Raw genomic sequence first — 24,935 nt, 5'->3', positions numbered from 1 at the left:
TGCAATACACATCTCTCTTCATACAGGTCACAACAACTAAACCCTTCCCACCCATGCATATATTTGCTGAATAAGTGTAGTTTTGAAATGTAAAATAATATTTCCTGCATTTTAATGCAAGCGCTCCGTAGAAGACTGATACACCAAGCACTTGCAATGTATTGCAATCAATCCGTAGGAGGAGGAATTATGCACCAAACTACCATTATCATGAGGTGTGAGAGACAAATACTTCTTTAGTTGGAGCTAAAGCACAGTCTGTGAAATGTTTAGTGAATCAATAACAATATAAAACAGACACATGAGCTGTCAAGCCAGACCTAAAAACAGTAACTACAGAAAGTGAACATTCAATGATTTTCAGTGGTGTCAGAGAGAGAGAAAGATGGCTAGTAGTGATCTGTCCTAGACAGACCCTAAGCAAATCCCCTTTTCAACCACCTCTCCAGCCTAAAAGGGGGGCATGTACAGACAGTTTGCTCTACCTTGCACCTACACAGAGGTTGTTAGCCTCTAGCCTGCATGATCAATTACCCTTTTAGTATCCTTCACATGGAGCACCTCGAGGGCATTATAGTTACCAATACGAATATCTAAACCAAAATAAATGTCTGGACCCCATGCCGTCCTGATCAATTGGCTCTACACTTTCAGATCTTACTGCTGAACCAATGTAAATCAGCTTACATTTAACTGGTTTTAAATACTGATAAATATTTAGCACTCTTAATTGGCATGCTTCTTCACATATAGATTTCAAACATTGCTAATGAGAAGAAAATGACAGATGTCAGTCCCAAGAGCATGGCTTGCTCACTCAGTACTTTTTTCCACATCAGAAAGTTAAATCAGCTAGACCCGCAATGGACACTAATGGGAATAAAAGATGAATTGGCACACCATACTTTTTGCAGAACCCCTGGCACGAAACAGAAGTAAAAGCATTGGTATGGAAACAGATGTAGGACTAATTCATTCATTGGATGTTCAGCATTGTTCTACTCTCTTGTAAGCATGTACGAAACAATTCTGTTAAAACACACTTTGGGGCATATCATCAAGACAATTATTGCCGCTTTAACATCCGTTTTCGGCCATAAAGCGGCGATAATCCTAACGTGGTATTAACAAGGACACGCTAACAGGCATTAGCGTGTGTGACCTTGTGTCATCATTCACTAATCCCTTGCATCTCATCGCTAATGAGATGCAAGGTAGGCGTTCCTGACATTCAATACATGGCAAAACGTCATATTGCGGCTTCGCGCTATCAACAAGGATGCCCCATACCCGTGTTGCGAGTATGAAAGTTATGCAAGGACCCAATTAATGCTGGTTTCTAACGCCAGGTTAATTTCTGACTTAGCCATATTGCCCTATGGGGGGTGGATTGTCATGCTAAATCCACCATGGCTTATCATCAACGAATTCCCTATCGCTGACATTTTATCGCTGGATTACCAGTGATATTGCAGCATTTCGCCGCTATCGCTGGATATTTTAACGCTTTGGAGATAGCCGTTGATGATAACGCGCTATCTCAGCGATAATATTCAGCGATAGCCAGCGATAACTTTAATCGCGCTAAGCGCCCTTAGCGATAATGATCGCTGGGCCTTGTAGATATGCCCCTTACTTCGCACATGCTCTAATCCTTTTACATGTCTCATCATTTAGATAACCTGTGAAATGCATTATTCTCATGCCCAGGGATTTCCACTATGTTTTACTTTCATTTTAAGGCTTACTGACCTGGCAGCGGACCCAAACAACATTCCCCTGTTCAGTACTCGCTTATTCTATTCCCAAACGGCAGGCAGTAGCTTACAAAATCATTCTCAAAAGACATAAAATAATAAAATATTACAGTCACAAAATCTGCCGATGGGTGGTTACAGTAAAGATGTTAATACTGAAGAGGGCCTTTGCTTTTCTTTCACACAGGTGGCAAACTCAAATCTAAATAGACTGTCTTCTGTACCCAAGAGATAGTTTTTCAAGAGGGTGTCAGAGAGGCACAGGAAGGAGAGGGGAAAGTGAAGCAATTCAGGGAATTTCACCAAGTGTTTTACAGAAGGATTTAGTGGGAGCCAGAGGAAGGCAGGCAAATTTCCTGGCCAGCCTATTCAATTTATCAACTAAGCATAGGGAGCATCTCAAGCTGCTAAGTAAGAAAAAATCTTTAAGGCCACGAAGAAGTAAAAAACTGTCAAAATCCCAGGTCCTGACAGATTTTTGGTGTTCTTTTTATAAAAATAAAAACAATACATATTGCCACTTTACCCATTCCTTCACTAACACATGTTTTTAACCACTTACTCCCATCAGATTTCATCACGAGACCCATGAAGGAGTTGGCGATTTTTCTTATCAGAAAACCAAGGATAGATCGAACAAAATGTACAACATATTTTGGCGCCTTTCATCGTGGAGACAAAAATAAACATATACAATCGACGATTTGATATAGAAAGTTCAAAAAGTCTAAATAGTGTTTACGTGAATTTTATTTCTCTTCTTGAATAGTTTTCCTCTTGGAACACAAATTTTGTTTCTAACTTGTTTCAAGTCTTCAAGACCCACCTCTTCTCGTTTTACTTAAAGAAATTGACTCTAATTATATTGGCTTAACATATTTGTGATTGCTTCTCCCAAATGTGTCCTTTAGTTTTGCCTTTGCTAAGACTGTATTGATTGTCCAGTTTGCTGTTATATGTTGCTTGTGAAGTGTTCCATTGATCACAACACAATCAATGGGGACACGCACTAAAGGCAATATCGAACTCAACAATATTTATAAAACGTGCTACCTATGTGCTGTAAAGGAAAAAGCAACAAATACAAAGAGTGCTGTCGACAAAAATCAGCTGAGCTGTTTTAAATTTTGGAACTTAGTGGTCATCAGTCAACCTTCAGTTATTCTAGTGATGCTATATATTTTGATTCAACAGAGGGTGCATTTTAAATGGAGGTTTTCATCATGCAAATCATTGTGTAACTATAAATTAAAATAACCAAATATTTTATTTTACTACACTATCGCGGGCCTTTGTGCACTGTCCCTAATCCTTAGCTATTCGGTGCTTAGTTAGGGTTCAATATGGTGTTCTTTGATTTCACTGTGCAACAGAAACACTGCACTTTTGTAATCTGTCTCTTGAATTGAAATGAAGGGACGTTCTCCTTATAATACCAGCAGATGCTTCTGAACAACAACTCAAATAGTATAAAGGAATACCTTTATATAGAGGAGCACTCTTAGGAAAATCAAGCCTTTCTTACCTCCTGAAGACATCCAGTCAGCAGTCCAATTCCTAGTTATCTCACAATTGGAATATGGTTAAGGAACCCTATCTGGGCTACCTAAAGCTAGATTAGCTCCGCTTAGAGCCACTCTGAACGCTTCTGCCAGACTCATCACAGGCTCCAGAAAACATGACCACATCACACAGGTCTTAATTCTACTTAACGGGATTTCCATTGAAGCAAGGATAGTTTCAGGATAGCCTGCCTGACGCACAAAGGTATTCACTACAACACCCCTGTTTACCTGGAAAAAAAGTTGAGCTGTCCGGCTCTAGTCGGAATTTAACAAGCTCTAATGATCTACTATTGAAGAAACCTCCTAAATTCAACAACAAAAGAACATACAATTGTGCTTTCTCCAGGCTTGCTCCAAGAATTTGGAACCCCCTTTCTCCTGAGATCAGATCCAAACCATTGATTGCTTCATTCAAAAAAACAAGTCAAATGGCTACTCCTGAAGTACCACCATCAGCAATAGCCCTGATGCCATTTTCAATCTACTTCCATCTCCTTTTTGACAGTCTTTTTTACCTTGTGTTCAAAATGTGTTTGGTTGTCCTTTTGATGTTCTGCTCTGCTGGATCTTTACAGAACCTACTAGTTGGGCCGATACCTCTGGATCACCTTTTTTATGCTGTCTTACCCGTGTTCTCCCATGACCTTTTTATGTTTCAGGTACTTCTTATGTTCCATATTGTACTGTACTTATGTTGTTGCCTCATGCCAATGTACGTTCCTTTGTACAGTGCTCTGATACCTGTCTGGGTCATGTCCGCGCTTTATAAAACTTTTCAAATAAATAAATAAAATAAACCTTTCACTTAATTCTAAAAGTGCCCATGGTTTTTTATAAAGAAACAGTTAAAACCTGATCTGGACCATGGGCAAACGTTATGGTTTGGAACCTCAAAGCATGAAAGAATTTGATCAATGCTTATTTGTGCAGATGGTTGCAGGTGGTGGACACAGATGCTCATTTTTGGAGACCAGGCCTTTTTTCATTATCAGACTTTGACCCCTGTACAAAGCCACAGTAAGTATCCTACTAGCTCGTCTTCGGCATGACTACTACACTATGGCCAATAATGTCCATACCTGTGCCCTGCATACGTCTACGGTAGCACACCTCTAGAAGAAAGATGTGGCTTATTGTTCATGTTATGTTATGTTATGTTATGTTAAATGAGCTTGTAAAGCACATGTACACCAAACATTTTCATGGAGCTAGAGTCCAGGGAGTGGTGCAGCTGTGATGGGTTTAGTTATATGAATGGCGGAACAACCAGGTCTTTAGCTTTTTCCTAAACTGCATGTAAGAGGTAAGTGATCTAATCTCTGTAGGGAGAGATTTCCATAATTGAGGCGCTAAGACCGCAAGCCTTAGTCCTCGATGTTTCTTACGCTTAAAGTACGGAATGACCAAAGAATTCAAATGCGAAGTCCTAAGGTCTAGAGAGGGAACATAGCGCTGAATCTGAGAGCATACAAATGCTGGGCTGTTGCCGTATAGAACTTTAAAGATGATACACCCCAGGTTGAATGCGCAGCGTTTGGCAACTGGCAGCCAGTGTAGACTTTCCATTAATGGCTTAACATGGTACCATTTGAGCTGCTGGTGGATTAATCTGGCCGCTTGGTTATGCACCAACTGCAGGAGTTTTAGTTGATATGCTGGACTACCTGCATAATGTGAGTTGGCGTAGTCAATGCGGGAGATTACCAGTGCAAAGATGACTTGGATTAGGGCTTCTGTTGTCAGCAATCTACTAATCTTCCTGATTGTTCGCAGCTGGAAGAAGCAGAAGTAAACCACTGTCCCAATCTGGGTTTTCACAGACAGATCACTGCTGATAACAATATCCAGACCTTTGATGGAGCATGCTGGGAGTGGGGGATTTCCTAATTGGGGTGGCCAGAAGTTGGAATTCCATGGGTTGGCTAGCCCACCTGTTAGGATCAGCTCTGTTTTGTCGGGGTTTAATTTTAGATGATTACTAGTCATCCATTCATTGATAAATCGCATGGTGGATTAAAAGTTGAGGGCAGAAGATGCTGATTGATCGATTTCAAATATCAATTGAAGGTCATCAGCGTAGTTGAAGGTGATGACCTTCCTTTCTCCAAGAGATCGGATCAAGGGTAATAGATACAAATTGAAAAGAAGCGGTGAAAGAGAAGAGCCCTGGGGTACCCCGCAGGTCAGTTTCATGTCAGCGGAAGATAAGTTAGCAAGGTGAACCACTTGAAAGCAGTTACTGAGAAAGCATGAGAGCCACTCAAGAGCCAATCCCTGGATCCTGGTGTTTTCGACACAGTTGATCTAAAGGTCTTGGTCAACCATGTTGAAATCCGCTGAGAGATCAAGAAGTACCAAGGCCTTGGTGATCTCCCTATCAGCTCCCCTTCTAAGTTCATCCATTACCATGAGGATGACCGTCTCTGTTGAATGCGTTGGTCAGAATCCTGCGTGTTGAGGATCAAGATAATAGGAACGTTAAATTAAGGAACTGAGGCAGCTAGCCATGTGAGCTTCCAGAAATTAAGCTAGATAGAGCAGCAGGGAGATAGGGTGATAGGTAGTTAAGGGATCTACCCCTGGTTTCTTTAGGATTGGAACAATTTCCGCATCTTTGAATGCATTTGGAACAATGCCGTGTTTAAGGGAGTTATTCAGGAGCGAGAGAGGAGGATCTGGACAGGTAAAAAAAGCTTTCCGCAATTTTGTGTAGGGGGCAGCAATCATTGGGAGAGCCGGATCCAACCTTTCTTAGAAGGCTAAAAAATACTTTCCTAGAGATAAAAGGGATCTGATCTAATAGAAGATGGTTTCTACATATGAGCGGTGAGGATGTAGGAGAAGTATTAGTAAGCATACTAGACTTGATGGTTGCGATCTTTTCAATAAAATAGGTGTTAAGTGAGTCACATAGGGTTTGAGTGGGGCGGGTTTTACTGTAACCCTGTCTGGCTTGGATAGTTATCCACAATAGCGAAGATTTCCTTGGAAATGTTAGTAGAGTTTAGGATCTTGCTGGAGAAGTATTCAGCCTTGGTTTGCAAAATGGCATTTTTTTATTCCTTAAGCTGAGTTAGGTATATATTTTTTTTGCCTGAGGAATAATTTCGTCTCCCCTTGCGTTTGTTTAGTTTTAATTCGTCAGAGAACCAATGTTGAGCATCATGAGGTCTCGTAATCTTGGTTTTCTTAATGAGGCAAGTTGTTGCTGCCAGATTCAAGACATGATTTGCTACTTTCAGCTTGGCTGTTACGTGGCTGCTGCTCTAAAGGGGCTGTAGTAGTCAGCAGTGTGCAGAAATCAAATGGGGCATGGTAAGGTGAACATTGGAGATGGTGAATATTATCAAATAGTGTTCAGACCAAGTACACGGAGAGATCAATAAATTAGAGATCATCAGATTAGATGTCCAAACTTGGTCAAGAATATGACCTTTTATGTGAGTCTCAGCAGTCACATGCTGGGTGCAATTCATCCCCGAGAGTAGAAATTCAGCAGAGCAAGTACTCTCCCTGACATCTTTAGCCCAGTAATTAAAGTCACCAATTATAAGAATTTTTGCATATAATGGCTAAGTGAGAAATCGTTTTGCCCAGTAACTTGGGGAATAATGGCATATGACAAGGAGTTCTATAGAACAGTACACAAATAAAAGGAGACTGTGGAGACTCGAGTTTTATAAGTAAGCTGTCAACTAATGGTAGACCCGCAACCGCAAGTGATGTGAACTGTAATGTCTGATGCATAAAGGCCGCAACACCCCCTCCTACTTTACCTGTAGTCCTATTAGCCTGAAGAATATAGTAACTGTTAGGCACCGCTGCCAGTATGTCAGGGGCAGACTCTTCAGTAAGCCAGATTTCGGTAAGAAGAAGTATGTCTGGCTTTTCTGAGTCCAGTAGCTGAAAGATTTCTAATTGGTGTTTGATCAGCGAATGGGTATTCAGATATGCAATTGTGTTTTTTGCTCCTGGCGCTGTGGGATTGAGGGTTCAGGAGTAGGCTCTTGTCTCATATGATACTCCCAGCTGGGAGACTTTTGGTTAATTTCAGGGTCAATTTCTCTGCACTTTAGAATACCCATGTTTTTGAGTCTGGTGCAGGTGAGAATGTCAATAGGCTTGTTAATTTGCGATGACTTCAGCTCCGTAGGGGAGTAGCTAAAGAATTGGGCATGGAGCCTGGAACCTGGCCCCGGCCGGACGTGGACGGGTTTACCTTTGGCGCATCTTTAGTGCACCCTCAGCGCGCCCGCTGTACACGTCCGCTGCGCTCCCTCGCTGGTGCCGTCATTTAAAGACATTGGGGCAGATTTATGTTTCCTGGCGCATCCCTGCAAATCAGCAGGGATGCGCCAGGAAAGATGCGTCACGCAAGTTTACCCTTGCGCCACCACAGATGCGCCGCATTTACAATGCAGCGCATCGTGGCGCAAGGATAAACAGATGCGTGACGCATCTGATGGCGTAAGGGCGGCGCATTGCTGGAGTCGTGTCGCAAGCACGACGCAACTCCAGCAATGTTTAGGGGCTGCCCATACCTAACATGCTGCGTCATGCCTTACGCCTGCTTCAAGCAGCAGCGTCGGAAAAGTGACTGAGTGAAATCTTGTAGATTTCACTGCGTCACTTTTCCGAGGCTTTTTCCGATGGAACGCCCACCCTGCATACATTAAACCTGACGCAGGTTTAATGTAGCGCAGGGCTTTACAACGTGACGCATCTCCCTAGATGCGTCACGTTGTAAATAAGGCGCAACATGGCGCATGGTTTACGCCGCCGCTGCGTCACGAAAGTGACGCAACGGCGGCGTAAAAGTGGCGCAAGTCTAACATAAATCTGCCCCCAAGTGCGGTAATTAGCTCCTCCCCCCTCCCACACTGATGGGGTTTGTCATAAAATGCTGGCTTTCTGGTCCAGGAGCCTGGAAACCGGAAGATGGATCGTGGAGTGGCGTGCAAGTACAAGGTAAAAATTATTTCACATTCAGCTGCAGTTTTAAAAAGAATTTAGCAGCATCTGATTAAAAGAACAGCATAAAAGCCGAGCAGCTGGTTAATTTAACGAGGCAGATATTATTTGAACAAAGCAAATAATCCAGCACAACACACAATGCAGCACTCCTACCGAAGACATCCTCAGATTGTGTCCCGTGGCAAGAGAGAGAAAAACAAAAAAAGAGAAAGACTGAAGGATTAAGAAAACGTAAACAAGTCTGCAAGAGAGAGATGGAGATAGGAAGTGCAGGGTGGTGGAAGCAAGAGTCTGAGTCAAAGCTAAGCAGGCATTTTAGTTTTCAATCCCCAAATCTGCCAGGGCCAGTAACGAGCTCCTAAAAAACCTTGGGCCCTGCACTTATTTTATTTCTGTTTTGTTTACAAATTTAGCCCTGAACTTGATGGGATGATTTGGTAGACAATCCTCTAGCTCTTTAATAACTTGATATTCAAACTGTGAACCCATTATTATTATTTATTTCTCATACTGAATTGTTAAATTCATCGGTAACATACAAAAGATGTTAAAAGGTAGATAAAAATATTGCAGGCACAAAAAGATCAAACTTGCAATAAAAGCATTCAAATTTGATTGTTAAGAAAATAAATCCTCGGGTTCAGAAAACAAATTAGCAACTGGTAAATGTTAATCGAGCAAGAAAGTGACCAGTGCAGAATTAGTGCATACACGAAAATGCAAAAGTACATTTTGCTAGTCAGTGTTTGAGTTGCTTTAATATTTTAAACCAAGTTGCTTGGAGGAATTTGATCACAACATACACCACTTTATGACTGGGATAAGTTCTGCATATTCTAGCTGAGTCCTAATAATGTCTAATCCAGTGGCGGCTCGCTGAGGGAATGCTCTGGGGCGATGGGGCGGGGGAGGGACAGGATGGGGGCTAGTGGACTCAGACATACGACGGGCAGGAGTAAAGTAAGTAAATAAATAAATAAAACTATTTACCTTGCACTCGCTGCATCGCCAACTTGGTGATCATCAGGCCCCCTCAGAATTTTTAACAATTATTCTATTAAATTGGCAATGTTTAAATATGTTTAAACTGATTTCAACATAGCAGTTCAGTTCTGTTTCCGTTTTAAAAATGCAATCAAATACATGATTGCCATACATACTATTCCGGTCAGGCAGGCCTTACTAGTGCCTCCAAGCATCCACAGTGGGATTATTAGAAGTGGGGTTTTTGAAGAATATTTGGAGTCCCTTTCCTTCTGACATACTCCTAGATGGATAGAAATGACAAAACATGTTAGTGATGGCCCATTACAGAGCAGCCTGCTGCAGCTCTTGGTTTTTTCTGGTTGAAACAAAGCAGTGTCATCAGCATAATGCTTCTTTTAGCCAGAGCCTGGCGCCTCCACCCCCAATCACTTGGGGCCACCCTAAAGGGACCCACCCCCCAGTTAAGGGACCCCTCCCCCCCCTCCCCCCCCCCCCCCCCCCCCGCAAAGACCCCTGCACTAAGGAGAGCAATTGTGCTCGCATTTCAGAGAACTGAAATTCTGTTTTTTCATTTATAGGCTCTAATAAAGGGTTATTCATAAAAGGGTTGATGTTTATTGAACCTGATAAATACCATTACGAATGGGTGAGGTTTGTACTCCTACCCTGTGTTTTCAACATGTATAACAGCATTACATGTGAAATCGGTATTTAACACACCAGATATCCCAAGTCGTGCCTTTTTTTCAGGGCATTTTCATCTACACAAGTGAGAGGTGTTTACAGCAAAACTTGTAGTTTCGGTCCCTGAACAAACTCCTGTTTCTGTAGAGGTTGGTGTTTCCTTCCATTCTCGCAATCAGGGCCCTAGTAGCTGTCTTTCCCCAGATAGTCCACTTGTCTTTGCTTATGACGCACACTTATTGCGGTTCAAAATATCATTATCACTTGGCACCCAAACATGAGGCCTGGCCTAAACAAGCTGGCATCAGTGTTTATGGGAGGATTAAGCAACAAGCAGCTCAGACAATACAACGCCTCGCAACAACCAAGTAAAACAATGAAACATTTTGCTCGCTTCTATCTACAGACAAATAACAACTGAAGCCGGCTTGATGAAAAAGTGTTCAACCCTTAACCCTTGTCTAAGCAAAACTATTTAATGGCAAAACCATGACAATAATTCACAGGTGTTTGTGAGTAAGAGTGAGATATTCTATTTTTAATTACTAGCTTCCCTTCCCTCCCAATCGTAAAACGATTGCTCTTAGCAAACCTTTTTCACATAATTTTCCCCCACATTGACGTATCTACGACCAACATCCTTTCAACTTTCAATCCGCTCCAAAAACCCGATGAGATTCGAAGCACTCAGTGACCTAGTCACAGTTACAAATCGCTATATAAATTACAGGAAGCGACTACGTCATCAAAAACGTAAAACCTGGTCTTAGCATGACATGTGGAAAGTGCTCTATAAGTAATAAAGGGGCATATTATCAACGGCCAGCGATAATTATCGCTGGCCGTTAATAGCGATAGAAGTATTATCGCCAGCTATCGCTGAATATTATCGCCATTATAACGCTATATTTACAACGCATAGTGCTATGGCGATAATATTTCAGCGATAGCGGTGTTTTCAATGGAACATCGCTGGTTTCCAGCGATGTTCCATTGAAAACAGCGATAACATTGCTGATAGGACCCTGTGGTCCTATCAGCATAATCCATATCCCATTAAAAGTATGCCTTAGTCAGGAATTTAACAGACGTTCAATTCCTGAGTTAAGGCTGAGGTAGCGCGATTTTGTTTATCGCTGCACCTCCTTGTTAATATCGCGAAGCTGCCTTCACGATATTAACATGTGTTGTTTTCACAGCCACGCCTTCTTTGCATCTCAATATTGATGTGAGGCGAGGCTGTGAAAAAACGGGCTCTACATCAAGGAAAAACGCTCTAGCGTGTCCTTGATGATATTGCGATATAATTATCGCCGCTTTTCACCCAAAAACGATAATATGCGCCAAAATAAGTATCATAGTACCATTTACAGTAACATTTAAAAGAACTGGGAGTTAATCGCATAGAACGCTATTATGCTACGTAGACTTCGGGGCATATTATCAAGGACGGCGTTAAAATTATCGCCGCTTTAGCGGCAGGAAACTGCAGCCAAAGCGACAATAATGGGCTTGATAATATGTTGCAGAGAATTCCAATAGAAGCCCAGGTTCTGGTGTGAACATGGGCTTCTATTGGAATTCTCTGCGGCATATTTTCAAGCCCATTATCGCCGCTTTAGCGGCAGTTTCCTGCTGCTAAAGAGGCGATAATTTTAACGCCGTCCTTGATAATATGCCCCTTCGTTTGTTAGAAAGAAGCTCCAAAATACTCCCTGCGCAATTGTAGAAGTAATTTTAGGAGGCAGTGAGGAGAATATGGTTATGGAGTGGATCTGGTATGATTTGAGAAGCTGTGTCTATGGTTGTTTGCTTTTCTGAATAATATTTGTGAAAATCGATTCTTTGTCTTGCACCAGATAATTACCTCATATAATATTCAAGCAGATTTCTAATGGTGCAAATCAGAAAATCTCCCTGACTAGAGTTGATTTACACTAGCAATCGTGTACAAATATTTGCAGTAGAGAAAATTTGCATTTACCTCTAGCATCTTCTAAAGTTAGCTGTACATCTCAGCGATGCGGGTGTTTTGCAACAGTGGATGTCTTTGTAAAGTCGGTATGCGTTGGATTGTGTAAACTTGAGATGCTCACATTCTTATGATAATTTACAGGAGGGAACATTTTGTTTACAGCGCTCTAGTTCTGGATTACGAGGAGCTGTTTGTACTTTCCGACCGTACGAACACAGTCAACCAGAGCCAACCAGATCGTGGAAATTTACCTGTGCGTGCCAACCAGAGGCGCAACGAGAGTGACATTTTGGGGGGTTAATTCTTCCAGCAATCGGCAGAGTGAAGATGCAGGGGCTCTAAGAAGGAGTGAAAAGACAACAAAGCCTTGTTAACAAGTATATGGTCTTTTTTTAAGTTTAAAAAGCTTTCCTTAGAACAAAAAATGAATTACATAACTGTAGACCACATAAAATATCGTGGAGTATATAACAACAAATATGAAGGGCATACTGAGAGAGATAAAAAGCTGTTTACACTTTTACATTATGAGAGGAAGGAAAGGGGTAAGGGATATAACATAATTCACTAACTGAAGATTGAATTGCAATGCATATTAGTAATCAATGAAGAAGTAGTTAACATACCAATAAATAGTAATAAGGACTGATATACAGTAAAAGGTAGAGAAATAAAATCTTACTGAGGTCTACAATTTTCAGAACGTATGAAGGATATAACTTCTTTTTTTGCAACTTTATTTAAATAAGTGGTTAATGGTAACCAATATAAATCTCTATTGACAAGTGGATTATGAGAGAAGGCAAAATCAGTATATAATATATGATAATGGCAAAGGGTATTCCACCATGCCTTAACTGAGATTTTAGAAGCATTTCCAGTGCAATATGATTTTTTTCGTGTGAAGATAGAGCCAAAGACTATTAAATTACCTGCAAAAAGTATATCATTGGTCAGAGGTAAGCATAAGTGAATTTTTTTTTTTAAATAAGTGATCCACTATCCACCCTGGGAGAGACCACAGTCGGGCATAAGAATAAAAGATGTAACAAGTCAGCAGAAGGGGAGTTGCATGTCCAGGAAGAGTTATTGTTTGTGGGAGAAAATGTAGCTATTGATATGGGAGTAAAGTAGAGTCGGTGATAAAGAAAGAACCTAGATTGAGTAGTAGAAGCAGACCTAGAGATTTTTAATGATCTTGTCCAAAACTTATTCCAGAAATCAATGCTCCAAGTACAGCCCAAATCAGTTTCCCAAGCAAGCTCCAAACTTTTTTTAGAGCGAGTAGTGTATGGAGAGGAAAGATATTTATAGATCAAAGAAGCCTTTGGAAACAGCAAAAATAATTTTAAAATAGGATCAGTTAAATGTGGGGAAGCTTCAGAGGGGAGGGAGTAGAAGATATCCAGAATAATTCTCATTAGAGTTGAGAATTTCGGCCAGAAGGAGGGTAGACAGGTCAAAGAAGCTTGAAATTGAGGAAAAGAACAAGAAGTCAAACCACTAAACATGTCTCGGACCCATACAATACCCAGAGTTCTCCAAGATTTCCAGTATAGAGATCTATTGTTAATAGTAATAAGACAATTATACCATAAGGGAGATTGTAAGAAAGATTCTCTAGTAGAGAGTGGAGGTTGGTAATAAGGTCTTAGTAAGAAACAGGTGTGACAAAATAATGGGAGAGACGTAATACTAGTCTTTGCAGTAAAGGAAAGAACTTCCTATATGGAGAAAGGAGTGAGGAGTGTTCTTTCCATTTTAACTCACAAGGGAGTATAAGGTGTATCAACTGTAAGAAGCCATTTGGAGGTATGTTTCAAGCAAAAAACTGTATGATAAAGTTGAAAATCAGGAAACTTTACACCACCATCAGCTGTTAAGTTCTTGAGAGATTTCAAGGAGATTCTAGATTTCTTATTATGTCATAAAAATTTAGATAGAAGATAGTCAAATTTTTTGAAGTACGTAGAAGTGATACGGATGGGAATCATTGAGAGAACTTATAATGTAATAGGAGTAATCATCATTTTGATGACCCCACTAAGAAAGGAAAAGAGGATTTCAGGATGAAAGAAAGTTAGAAATATGATTTAAGGTCTCTTTCATATTGAGTTTAACCAAGTTTCAGATAGAGCTATTAAACCAAATTCCTAGGTATTTAGTTTTAGAGTTGTTCCAACGAAAACCATCAAATCAAATTGGTGTTTAATACAGAATTTGGTTATGGCCATGATTTCCATCTTATCTGGGTTAATTTTGTATCCAGAAACCAAGGCAAAATCTGAAAATTCTTGTAAGAGAAAAGTAACAGAGGTTTCAGGGTTGGAAATAAAAAGCAAAATATCATCTGCGTAGGCTGAAAATTTCAAATGAGAGTCCCCGTAAGACAAACCAGAAATAGAAGAATTTTGACGAATACGAGACAAGAAGGGTTCAATAGATAGGACAAATAAAAGAGGGGATAAGGGACATCCTTGGTGAACACCTCGTTGCAATGGAAAAAATTGTGAGATAAGGCCATTAACTAAAACAGAGGCAGTAGGTGACGAGTAAAGTAAAGAAATAACGGAAATAAATGTGGGGGTAAAACCATGCCAGGTCCGAATTTTGAATAAAAATGACCAATCAACTCTGTCAAAAGCCTTGTCCGCAACGACAGTTATTGCAGCAAGAGAATAAGAGAGGGTGGATGATTGATTAAGGACATTGAAAAGCATTAGAGAATTATCAGAGGTTAATCTCCCTTTCATGAAACCACATTGTTCTGGATTGATTAGGGTAGGTCGAAGAGGTTCGAGACGCACGGTAAGCAATTTAGCGAAAATTTTATAATCCACTTTTAAAACGGAAATTGGGCGTTAATTCTTACAAAACTTTGGATCACGGCCTTCCTTATGGATTAAACAAATTGTAGCCTCTAAAAATGTACCCTCTGCTTTGCTAGTATTGAAAAATTTTGGAAAAGGTGAAGTAGTTTGGGTAGTAATACATTTGAGAAGTGTAAATAAAATCCTACCATAAATCCATCTGGGCCAGGAGTTTTCTGTTTTTTAAATAAATTTAAGGATCTAGCTATTTCTATAATCAAAAGATCAGATTCAACAGCATCAAAATCAAGATCTCCATGTGGAGATGAAGTAACTTGGGCATGACAGGTATCAATCAAAGAAGGAGAAACAGGGGATTCTGGCACGTATAAGGATTTATAAAATTTCACAAACTCTCCCAATATATCCTGCTCTTTCAAAAGGCGTTTTCCCTCTGGAGTTTGAATAGAATCTATTAACATACGTTCCTTTCGAACTTTAAGGTAGTTAGCCAAAAGCTTACCAGTTTCATTATGTCTACATTAATAGCGGGCACTACTGCGTAAGAGAATAGCTGAAGCATTATCAGTGGTTAATTTGTTGAAATCCAATTTTGCACAAATAAGTTCTTATAGTTAGGGTCAGAAACAGAAGAATAGAATTGATGTTCTAATCGTTTAATATTAGCTAGTAGGGATTTATGTTGAGCAAGGGATTTTTTCTTTTTCTTGGAGACAAAATTGATAATGAAACCATGAGCAGCAGCCTTAAATGCATCCCATAACAATGAAGGAGAAGAATTGGGATCTTGATTCAAGAGAAAAATCCTCAGCAAAAGAAGTGAAGGAAGAGGAAAAATTAGGATCCTGTAAGAGGAAATTATTGAATCTCCAACGAGAAGATCTGGGCTGCGGTTGGATCAAATCAAAATCAGCAGTCAGCGGGGCATAATCAGAAATCACAATAGGTTCTATTGAAGAGGAAATAAGATTTTGAGATAACTGTTTAGAGAGGAAAATGTGGTTTAATCGTGTAAGAGAGCCATGAGGGGGGTAGAGAAAAGAGAGTGCTGTTACATCTGGGTTGCATAGACGCCAAGCATCAATAAGGTGTGACTGAGAAATGGTGTTGTAGAAATGTTTGTGAGTTTTATGGGGAATAAAATGAACCTGGGATTTACGGTCTATAAATGGATCTACAATTTGGTTACAATCACCCCCTAAAATAAAAAAATCATCTTTACATTGGATCCAATTTTTCGTAATGTTAGGCCAAAGGTTGAGTTGGGCCATAAACATTAAAAACGGTCAATGAAATATTATTAATAAGTAGCTTAACTAATAACCATCTGCTTTCCGAATCTATCTCCTGAGAGACAACAGAACAATTTAACTTTTTGTGGCAAAGGATAATCATACAATTTTTCTTGTTAGAGGTACAAGGCATCCATACCCTGACGAATGTCAATGTGACACGGTTGGGCGTGCAGCAATGGCAGAAATATGTTGGTATCTGCAGTAGGGATATAGGAGCCGTTACCTCCCCTGAATATCCCACTTTTCAGGTTTTAATCCTACCAAGGGGTTACATGTATAAAGGTAGACTGATGTTTCCCCTTAGGTAGTTTTAACTTTACATATCTGCACTGTTTGGTCCCTTCTTGAGGGAATATTCTTTCCTCTGTATTTTGTGTTTTCTTTTGTTTTTTTTTTTCCTTCACGTTTTCTACCCTCACCACTATTCTTCATACATACAAAAAAAACGCGCTCCGTCCAGAGCGTTGGTCTGCGCCTGGACGTCTGATGCGGCCCTACGATGAAGCATGACACTGCAAAGTGTGTGAGGGCAGTATTAGGACAAGTAATGTCTTTCCCGCCCCCCTGTTGCCCCTTATGTTTTACTTTATAGTCAACCCATTGGAGGGTTAACGAAGGACATAAACTTCCTCTTCCTTCCTAGGGGTGCGGAAGCTTGTTGATTGTAGCACTTCTCTGTTTAGTGAGTTATCAGGTTCGGTAGTGGAGTCAGAGAAGGCTTATTCCCTTGTCTCTTCCTTTTTTTTATGAGATATAGAGGTAGGATAAACAAGAACTAAACCAACCCAACTCCGTTTGAGCTTTAAAGGCTCTACTCCGTTAAGTGAGTCTTGTGTAAAAGGACTAAGTCCGGATCATAGGAGGCTAGATGAGAAAGTATTCTCTGCCTTTATATGTGGTTAATACAACCTTTAACATTCCAGGAAATAACAGTGAATGAAGATTACTTAAACAATATATACAACAATACGATCAACAGTAATAAACAAGGAGAGATGAAAAATTAAAACAGGGAAGGAAAGTAGAGGAAAGGAAGATAGTAAAGAAGTAGGGAAAATAGAAAAGACAAAAAGAAAAGACAGTACATGTCATCCATTGAAGAGAAAGAAATATATACTAACAATGAGGGCAGAGAAAAGGGATTGATGACTGTAATATGTACCTTTAGGGGGGAACTAGAAGAAAATTACAAGGAGTGGCGACACACAAGTGAAGATGGCATATCCAAACAGGAGGGACAAACCACAACAGGGCGGTGTATAAAATGAGCGGGAAACAGATACATAAGTAAATTCCACAGACAAATTCTGTGAGAGGTTAAAAAAGGATGATAAAAAATAAGAATGTCCTGTTATAAAACAGATATCAACAAACAGATATCAGCAAACAGTAGAACAACCATGTTACAGTAAAAAGAGATAAGTCAAGGTATCGAAGCTGCAGAAGAAGGGCCAGCGATTTCCATTGACATTGTGGAATGAGATTGAATGAATTTTCTAAAGTCTACTGGGTCTTCAAAGGTGGAAGTTTTGTTTTGAAAGGTGACCCTAAATAAGCATGGATGAAATAACCCATATCTTGCACCCATTATGCGCAGAGCAGGACGAAGATTAAGAAAATCCTTCCAATGTTTGGTAGTTGTTGAATAAACGTCTTGTGAGATTAATTTAGAACCAGACCATGGAAGTTGCTTTTTGGCTTTAGCAGTGTTTAAAACTTGTAGGAGGTCAGTAAATTTCAAAAAGAGAAAAATTACACCCCTTGATTTCGAAGGAGCTGACGTAGAAGTCAAACGAGGACCCAGTCTATGAGCCCGCTGGATACTTAGGTTTGTAGATGGAGGGAGGTCTAGAAGTTGAGAGGAAGGTGGTGAAGGAATGAACAAGATCGTCACCCTCCAAGCCTTCCGGAAGGCCATTTAATGGAAGATTATTTTTTCTGTTTCTATTCTGAAGATCCTCAGCAGATTTCTTCAACAGGAGGACCTCCTTCTCTAAGGTAACAACCTTGACAGACATGTCATGTAACTCTCCAACATGTTGTTCCACCGTAGAAATACAAGATTCCATAGAAGTCCATTTAGCATCTAAAACTTGCAGACGAGAATTTATTTACTCAATAAATGAACGTAGGGCACGTATTTCATCCAGCACAGTGTCCAAGGATACAGGAGAGACAGACTTCGGCAGAGAAGGAGGATCCTGTTTAAGACGTTTGGTGGCAGAGGAAGGAGTCTGCATTTTAATTGAAGAAGTTGGCGAAGACACTGGTCTCGAAGAATTAGATTGTGCCATCTTGCCAGTACTCTCTATTGGGGAAGCAGTGTGAGAAGAGCAGGATTCAGAAGCACTAATAGTAGACATTTTATTGATAAAAAGTAGTTTCTTACTCCTTCCCATAAGTAAAGAGCAGATGAAGAACCAAAAAATGTAGGGAATCAGGAGTATAACATTTCAATATATAGAAACTTTGTTGTTAATTGCGCTTCAAGAATAAAAAGGGAGAAGATAAGAGTTGAAAATACTACTTGCGTAGAAACTCTCAAATTAGACTACCTCAGAAGTCAGTTGGTCGAAAAAATCAGATGAAATGCAAAACAAACCGTGCCTTCTATAAGAAAAAACATGGTAGGTATATTTCTGTTGAAGTTTTCTTCAGACTAAATGCATTTGAAGAGAAAAACACCATTGCAGGAAATACAAAGTGGTGGCCGAAAATGAGGAGATATGTTTCTTTAGAACATCTCTAGACAAAAGCGGAAAAAAGCCATGCTAATACCCACAGGATGTGCAGGGGTCTTTCGACGTCTGTGGAGTACTGTATCAGGTGTAAATGAGAGCTGGAACCGCAGGAATCACCGTGGCATCTCCCGTTGTGGGACCGAGCGCTGCGTTAGGCGGTCAGTTTGTTTTGCCCCGGTGCGCCGCTCCAAGTAAATGGTCTTTTAAAGACCTGTGAAGTACTCGGATGCGGCTGTGTGTGTGTCCGGGAAGCTGTCTCAGCCCAGCTGACACACACGACAGTGGGGGCTGAAGCCCTTTGAGCCCAATGGGCGTTGCAAGCCTGGCGCCAACATATATAGAAAGCTTGTGATTCTGGTGGAATTCTAGGCATCATGGGAAAACTCAAATCAAACCATTAAAAAGGAAGAAAATCTAAAGTCTAGTAGCACATCCACATGCAACGACTCAGCAAAATAACTCGGCATATAAAATGTGAAAGCTATAATTACATAAAAGTCAGTGATGACCTGGTCCATCAGCTTCCTCGTTAAGCCTCTTACTCTCATGGGTTTTAAAAATGTGCCCATGGGAGGTGAAAACAGCTTGACCTAGTGATAAACTGGAAATTGGAATTCTGTCTCTTTTCATCTTCAAAGAGTGTGGCTAAAAGTGGGCTGCACTGTGAGTGAACAATCTTTTTCTTATTTATCACTCAGACAGAATTTACGTTGAATCAAATATTAGCTAGAGTTCTAAGAACAATTATGAAAGGCCATAAAAAGTACTGTCTCTACTTTACTAATGATCAGCCTAATTATGGGTCCTGGACACAACCGAGATTCAAGCAGTGGCAGCTGATCCAAAGGGGAGCTACTGCACCAGCCCACAAACCTGGAGATCACCAAAGGCCATCCTGTGGCTGGAGGGTACTGCCATTCTACATTAAATTAAATAGCCTAAGGGCCAGGTCCTTTGTCTTCATATCGACAGCTGCTTGTGTCAGCAATGTTTATTAGAGCAAGAAATGTATGTGCATACAGGCGTCAGCCTTCTTGAGAGTGGATGGCTGAAATGTGTCCATTTGAGGGGCGCAGTTCATTGATGCTCCTTTCAAATAGAAGCAATTCATGCCGTATTTACTTCAACTGCTATAGTGATAACCAAAGTACAGCCCGGGGCCGCATGCAGCCTTCCTGACCTTTACATGTAGACCCCTTATCCACAGCAGCATTGGGCTGCTGTTCACTTGACTCAGAATTGACTTTAAAAAGATGTTATGTATACAGACAAGCCTTTATTTAAAGGTTAGTTGAAGTTAAAGAAAGAAAGTAACTAGATTGGAAGGTACCACTTAACTTTAGTTAAACCTTAATTTTCAAAGCCATCTTGCAATAAAAGTGTAAAAATATGATAAGGTCTCTTCAAAATTCAAAAAGTGTATTTCAATAACATGCACAACCATTTCACCTTAGTACATCAGATTATATCAGTGCATTGAGAAGTATTTTTTAAGTAATAGTTTTCAAATATGAATTTCGAAACATTTACCCCCACACTGACAACAATGCCATTAGAGAACTAAGAAGCAAGTCAGTTGTTATGTGTGCTCTCAGGGTGGCCTAGGTTCCTATAATACATGAACAACATTATAGTTTATTAAATCCAATAAAGGAGAAGGTTTTGTATAGCGCACATCCTGAAGTCATGTATTTCGAGTTCCTCTTATATGTGATACCTAAAGAAAAAAAAAGGAAAGTGAAACAAAACAATTGCTTAGGATCACACAATTTGGGAAAGTGGGGAAGCTGGGATTAATCCCAGGTTTTCTGGTTTCACATGTGCAACTCAGCCACTAGATGTAAATACTTCGGTTTCCCTCTACCCACCTTATCACCCTCCACCAATCGCGAAATCGCAGACCAAACTTTGTGGCCCTTGGGAATATGTTTGCGAGTATCCATGAACTACTACATATCTGGAACAAAAGATGGGAAACTGTACTGGAAGGATCAGGAAGAGAGAAATCCTTGGTCCATCATCCCCTAGCCCTTCTGAGGATGAAGTGACTGGCAGAGTTAGCCAGGGAGAGAAAATTAATTTTTCAGTCCACTAACAAGGAGAAGTCCTGTCAAAAAGGAGTAAAGGCTTAGCTTGTGATGGTGACCCCGGGCCACATGAGGATTGTTACCAAGTGCGGTAGGTATGTGCACCTAGGCAGCAGAACAGGCCAGCCATCAAAGGAGAACTGTTGGGCCTTGGGGATGGCTGCAAATTAAGCTGTTAGTACAACCTTGTGTTGGCTTGAAGGACACTGAGTGGCACTGGAATACTTGACAACCAGCACTGACAGCTACCTAAGGATTCAGCAGCTGCAACCCTGGCTCCACTCAGCTCTCTAAGCACTACTAGGCCATGCATGAGAGAGGAATGGGAAGGAAAGGCTGTGACAATTCCTGGTGCCCAGTTGGTTGTAAGAGGCGCTGATGGACTTCGCAAGAAGCTGGTGGAAAATGTAAGAAGCCAGTGCTGGTGGGCAGTGTGAAATTGTGGTACTGGTGTACAGGTTGAATTGTTTGTACAAGCTGGCAGCATTAGATGCTGAATGTGGTAAATAGCATGATATTTTTATTTTAATATTTTTAGAGCATGTGAGAAAGTGCATTATTAGTTGGGGGGAGATGGTAATCCACCACAAGAAATAATAGCACTAGTCTTGTTAGGTCCAGTGAAGGTTTCAGTAATTTAAAGCTGAACTCAGTCCTTGATCAAAAATTCTACACTAATTTATAAAAATAGAGCATACTTTAAGGAAAGAAATGATACCAAAAGGACAAAACTAATAAGTGGAACTGGAGAAATTCATTTTAAAAGTATGAGTTAAATTTTAGACCCCAAATGCTCAAAATGCCTCCTGTGGGCAATAGGTCACGCTAGACCAGGACAAGGGTACAGTTTAAGGCCAACCATGGTGGAGAGCAGGTCAGATAAAAGGCCCAGGCCAGTCCTGGGTAAGAAATTATCTTTGGACTTAGAAATTTTCTTATAAGGTAAAATCCTCAATGGGGCATGAAAAAGCTCAGAGTGTGAAAAGTCCAGGGTACATGCCAAGGAAGCTATTTATGTTGATTGGATGCTGCGCAGCAATGGACCGGTGAAGATTTCTACCTTCGGACTTACGGCAAGATTTAGAGCTGGGCATATGGGTAATTACGTGATCAGAGCAATGGAGTAAGGTACTGCGTTGCCCTGATGGCGTTTCCTATAAATGTAATGACATTTTGATAGATGACTCTATCAACATGATGGAGTCCTGCAGCAAACTTCCAAATTATTTTTTATTTTCAAAAATGAAAACCCAAAGCAGGATTTTCTTTATGAAAAAAAAAACAATAACTCATCGCCATGGGAGTTTTCTCTCTTGGTGTAGGCGGAATTTTACTGTTTTCACAGTTTTCACTGTCCCTTACTGTCAGGTTTTACCTGGCTGAGGCAGACAGTGAAAACTGCCCATTTTCCACCCACTCTAAAGTGGGCAGATGTTAGAAATGGGGGTCTTTAGTTGGCAATGGTTTGCACCCTTGTTTAAGCAGGGCTCTTCTTTGTAGTCAAGAAAAGTGGGATACACTACTGTAATAACCCCTGCTCACCCCCTTGGTAGCTTGGCACAAGCAGTCAGGCTTATCTCAGAGGTAGTGTGTAAAGCATTTGCACATAACCAAGAGCAATACAGTGAAAACACTACAAAGGGACACCACACCAGTTTTTGAAACATAACCAATATTTTATCAGTGCAAACAAGACCAAAAATGATAAAAATCCACAACATTGCTGGATGCCGCTTGGCTATGGGCCTGGCATTGGGCCAAGTAAATTAGATTTGCTGCTGAGAACACCGCCGGAGCTACGCAATGCCACAGGCAATGTATCTTCAGCGGACAGGATTGGCAGGTTGGTAATGGCCTTCTGTCAGTTCTCCAGGCAAAAATCCTTGAAAAAGTTTCTAGGTCCTAGATTTTAGGATTAGGCACGAGGACCACACTCTGACACTTATGTAAGGGCACCAGGACCTTAGGATTACCACTTAGGGATTTGGACTCACTCTAACACAAGTCACCTGCAAGCTCCAGGAAAAGTTGGAACAGGCCAGCCATGCTCTTGAAGACTAAAGGCTTCTTGCAGGTTTTGTGTACCAGCCCATCCTTGTTGGCACTCACAACTGGTTCTGGGTTAACTCCTCTTCTACTAGGATTAATGCCTGGCTGGGTAGAAGTACAATAGAGCAGGTAGGCCCGGCAGTAAGCTACATCTGCCTGTGTCAGGTTATGGAAAACATAAAACATACATGTACTACTTTGTAAACACCATGCAACCTGCCCTACAGCCATTTAGGGACTGTCCTAGGGGTGACTTATGAGTCTTAAGAAGGAAGGTCTGACAAAAGGTTTATTTTCCTAAGTTGAGTTGTCAGTTATAAAACTGTCTAAACCAGGCTGCAGGAGCAGGCCTCTAGACATGCTTTGCATTGTCACTTTAGTAGTGGCACAATAGGTGCTGCGGTTCTCTATTGACATTTAGCTTATAGGACTTGAGTACACTTTGGTACCATATACTAGGGACTTATCGGAAAGTTAAATATGCCAACCAGGACTGTAGCCAGTTGTGACATGTTTTAGTGACCAGAGCACTGTGGCCAGGTTAGCAGTGTCCCAGTGCACAGAGTAAACAAATTAGCAGCATCATCCCAGAAAAAATGGGGGTGATCACAGAAAAAGAGGCATTTTCCTACAAAGTGCTACTTTCACCCAAAAGAATCTTTCTGCTGAGATCCACGTGGACTAATTATGCAGACCACATTGCACTAAGATCATGTCAAAATACTACTTTAAGCATGTAAAAGCCAGGCTTTCAAACATAGTCTAAACTTTAAAAATGAAGTTTTGCTCCTTGGTGTTAATTTCAAAACTTTGCCCCAACATCCAAGAAATCCCTCTCACCTAGTATTGAGGGATTTCCACAAAGCACATATTTTCCGATCTAAGTCTCTAATTTGGTTTGGCAATGGTTTTGTGTAAATTTGATATAGTGCTTTATGCACTAAAAAGAGAGACTTAAATAAGATTATCTGCTTTTAGAGCAAACAAAGAGGTGCCTCCGGTTCTGGAATACCAGGCTTCCTTATTTGCAGATTTAATGCCAGCCTGGCTGCCGAATTTTCACACTTTGATTCTTTACATACTATGTGGGTGTTGTTAAAAGCTGCACCTGGTTAGGTGTATAAGAGGCTAGTTCTGTTAGGACATTTAGGAAGCTAGTGCTGGCAGATGAGGTTGAAACCTGACGAGCGAGCATGCTCCATAAGGGTACATTCTTCTGTGAAACAGTAATAAACAAGAGACATTGATATTTGATTAAAAAAATGAGAGCGTTTTCAGAAAATGGTAAGGAGATTTTTCGGAATTAAATTAAATAAGCTATTTAAAATTGCAAGCTTATTTTTGGGAGCAATAGCATATTTTCAGGAAATGGTATTCTTGTCAGTGTTAATAGCTACTGTGAGCTGATGATTTTTTTTAACAAATTCATTTAATATTTTTGTTTTTCACTGTTATAGGGAATTTTAAAGCAGTATTTGAGTGTGACAAGTGAGGCAATCATCAATGATTCAGATTATGGCCTAGACTTTTTGGGCTTTTACATGGGTTAATGCTTCTCAAATCTCAGTCAGACCTTTCTTGATCAAGTCGCTCAGGTGTCTTCTGTAGTGTTTTGAGTATGTTCATTATCCGTTGAACTCTGGAGGGATGAAGACATCTCACACAGTGGTTGTTAGACCTGTCAGCCTTAGGGTGGGCATCCCCCAAACATATTGCCTCCTCCCTTCTATTTTTGCTGAATTTGTTTCTGTTGGCCTTAGGACTTTGTGCACTTTACCACCGCTACCAATGCTTGTCTGCACTCCCTAAAACATGTTAAAATAGTCTTACATCTGATTGGTAGGGAGCCTGCTGCACCTATGGTGCCACGCAGTCAAGTTTTCCCTTAAAACATGTCTCAGGCCTGCCTGTATCTCAATAAAACATGGTAAAATTGGTTTACACATGAATGGCATATTTATTTTACGTATAGGTCCCTAATAAAGTAATA

Source organism: Triturus cristatus, chromosome 6 (genome assembly GCF_964204655.1).
Source record: "Triturus cristatus chromosome 6, aTriCri1.1, whole genome shotgun sequence".
NCBI classification, from domain to species: Eukaryota; Metazoa; Chordata; class Amphibia; order Caudata; family Salamandridae; genus Triturus; species Triturus cristatus.
This window is presented reverse-complemented; position numbering follows the sequence as displayed.